This window comes from Aptenodytes forsteri, unplaced genomic scaffold (assembly GCF_000699145.1).
Source record: "Aptenodytes forsteri isolate BGI_AS27 unplaced genomic scaffold, ASM69914v1 Scaffold384, whole genome shotgun sequence".
Taxonomy (NCBI): Eukaryota; Metazoa; Chordata; class Aves; order Sphenisciformes; family Spheniscidae; genus Aptenodytes; species Aptenodytes forsteri.
The window spans coordinates 1,299,197-1,302,922 of NW_008794952.1; positions in this window are offsets into that span (position 1 = coordinate 1,299,197).

The window sequence follows — 3,726 nt, forward strand, 5'->3', positions numbered from 1 at the left end:
GACATTGAGCCATTGACCACTACCCTCTGGATGCGACCATCTAACCAATTCCTCACCCACCAGACAGTCCACCCATCAAATCCATACCTCTCCAGTTTAGGGAGAAGGATGTTGTGGGGGACCATGTCAAAGGCAGTTTATAACAAGAGGAAACAAAACTATTATAAAAGAAGGATAAATAAGCATTAGGACTACAATACAAATAGGAACTCTTCTTTTGGCATTTTAAAAGAAGCATTAAGAATTGTGTGGAGTTAAAAGACCAATGAAAAATTGCTCATGAGGTTAAAGGATAATAAGCTAGTGAAAGAATTACATTAAATACAGATCGGTAGGGCCAGATGATATAGAGAGATTTTTTCGGGAACTGCCACAGGTCAAGCTGATTTCCAATTAAAGGGATTTAACTTTGCAAAAAAAGATAAAAATGCAGACTCAGGCCTATGCAAAGCATCAAGATAAACAGGTCTGGAGCAGAGCAGTTCATGTACGTGCAAAGTTTACGTGGAAAACTCCCCCCTCCCCCAAACTGCTTGATTATTTTTAAGAGATCCATATGGGCCTATGCAACTATACCTTCCAATCTCTGGCAGCATCTCTGGCCTGTTGTATATTATTCATTTTCTTTTGTACAGGCATAATTATGCCAAACTGAAGCTTAATAAAGGTTTCTTTTAAACGTATCTTATTATCCTCCTCCCAGGCAGCAGCCTTCTACTTTTCTTTTATTTGGTTTCTTTCATACCATAATTTTTTTCTGTCAAGATACTATTAAATGGACTGAAATGGTGCTATTAAATACCAGGACCTTCAGCGGCCACCACAGACTAGCACAGAGGGCGTTAACGGTTTGGTTAGAAAGAAAAAGCAATACACTACGAACTACAGTGACGTTGTGAGGTGCTGTCCTATGCCTACATGCCCACTTTGCACTTCCAGACTGGATCCCGTTCCCCAGCCTCTCTCGGGGCTGCCCGAGCTCTGCCCTCCCGTCTCACGCCCCACACGGACCCATCCCTCTCTGCTTCCCAGCCACCTCTCCAGCCAGCACTGCTGGGGAGCCAGATGAGTCCTGGGGCTCGTCCAGCCAGACACCAACCACTCCTGCAAGCAAGTGTAGTTTTCAGTTTGTTCATCTCCCCGAACCAGCTCAACGCCAGTTAACGTGAAGTCAGTGCTGGCTCAAGGGGGCAGCAAGACTGCAAGAGCCCCAAGTCAAACCAAGGGCCATGGAAATGTTACCTCTAGTTTTGCAAGACAGACAGGACTCCAGAGAACCAGACTGGACTAGACCTGGAATAAAAATTTCCTAAGACAGAGAGATGCTACCTTCTTCCAAAATACATTGCAGCCCATCACATTATTTACAATCTCTCCTATTCAGATCGTTATTTAATTGACAACTATTTCAATTATATGGGCAAATTCCCCTTTTCTATTATGATTAACCCTTCTTCCCTTCGTGCTATACATACAGAAAGCCTGCTAAGACTGTAATTCACTATTTCCTTCTTTCAAACACAACAAACCTTGATAAAGGAAAACGTCTTATGGTTTCTGTAGATTTCATGGCAACAGGCACTAATTAAACTAAAGCATTCAGAAGCACTAGATCTCTTCAGTCTATTTTGCCTCTTTTTACAGGGAGTTTATGTACACAGATCTATTTTCCAGCTTCCAAGCAACCCATCCTGTTAATGATTACTGTACCTATTCATTTTGGTTGTTTTTGCAAACGCAGCTCCCCAGTATTCACAATTTCATCCCACTGAGAGCAGAAACAGGACATAGTTACATAGTTATTCACCAACCAGACTGCTGAGAAAAGGTAGGAAATATACAGAAAAATACTGAGGATTTGGAGGGGCTGCAAAGTGAAGGATGTGCGTAGAAACATAACAAGTGACAGATATTAGATGCAAAAAAAAATGAAAGATGGCGTATTTCGTCCCTGAGCCATCCCTGGCAATGCAGGTGTTAGACAAGAGTTTGTACTATTTCAGGAGAAGCAAACGTTGTATATACAAGTCATGTACACACCAGGTTTGATTTTTAAAGCCAGAGAGGTAATAATTCCTCTTTACACCAGCTTTGCTAATCTCACACTTGGGAGTACTGTGCAGAGTTTTCTTTCATTTGACTATAAAAGAAACAGCAACATTGACAAATTACAAAGAACGTATAAATGACAAAAACAATAGACAGTATTATCTCTGAAGAAAGATTAATGCAATTTAATACATGCATCTTAGATAAAAGATGGTAAATGGGAAATCTCTTAATTATCTTTGCACATAAATGCACAGAGGGAACACTGGAACCTTACATTACAGGCTAAAACAGAGTATTTTTACCACAGGTTAGCATCTCTTGCTGTTAATTACCCAGATTATACCAACATCTACACTCAACTTGTTGAAACTAGAAGGTAACATTAACTAAAAATTAATAAGCTCTTACAACGTACTTTAAACTCATGCCCCGCTTGCTGTGTTTCGTCCTGTAATGTGTTCTGGCACTAAAAACACAGACATTTTACATATTTGCAACTTATAAATTTACTTATAAACTTATAAATTATAAAAAAAAAGGGAACATCATGACAATTCTATCTATTTAAAATCTTGCTTGTGTTGCTGTCATGAGCATCAAAACATGCAAAATCCAAGAATTTCAGGTTACTTCACTGATTGCCTGTTCCTTCCTGCCAGGACCAGAAGTCACTGCGTGGTTCAGCACTGCAGTACAACGGAGACAAACGTTCTTGTCCTGGTTTCGGCATCTGTGACATGGTCCAGGTGACCACCCTGCCTTCTGGAGGTTGCCTTCACATGTAACAGAAGTTGTTTCTCAATATGTGTAAATCATCAGGTAGCCCCTTTTAAAAATGACTCATTCTACACAAAGCCTAAAGTCACCAGCATTACGCCACTTCATTCTGAACAACTGCCCTTCCAGCTATGGCGAAACTCTCCTCCTTGTGCCAAAAAAAAAAACCCCAAACAACCCAAACCACTAAAATCCCCACTCAATACTACTTTCAATAAGCAACTCAAGTGCATTTGCCTTCTCATTTTTCTCTTCACCATGTTGTACTACCTCTCCACGCAGTCATATTCTGTACGGCATTTACTTGCTGGTCCCCTGCCTCCTCGCCGCGCCGATCGTGGCCATTAGGCCACGTAGCTGTCTCCCACTGCCCATCCATCAGCCTGCACCGATAATGAATAACAACTCACATGAAGTGAAGCACCCCACAGTACATACCTACATAAAATAAAATAAATAAATGCTGCCGGTTAAGCTCCTACCCTGCTTCTGTTGTGTTGTGATTGGGCAACTGGGGTAACGAGGCGTAACTGGCGTAGCACAGCGGGGACCGTGCAGCAGTTAACGCCTATGGAGAGCCTACGTGCAGCAGTTAACGCCTATGGAGAGCCTGACGCTCCCAGAGCGGACAAGGCCCCGCACGGGAGAGGATGCGCAACCCCTGCCCCAACTCTGCCCGCCCTGCCTGCCTCCTACCGCGCTCCACCTCCTCCCTGTCATCTCGCACCCCTCGGGCGCTAGCGCTCTGTGCCGACGGGGGCCGTCCCCAGGGGTAGGTCTCGCCGAGGCCCGCGGGCACCGGTGGGGCACCCCCACCCTCAAGCAGGCGGGACTGCCTGGTGCCGCCACCGCCCTCCGGGTCCCCTCCCTGACGCGCGGACGGCCGCCCGGCCCGGC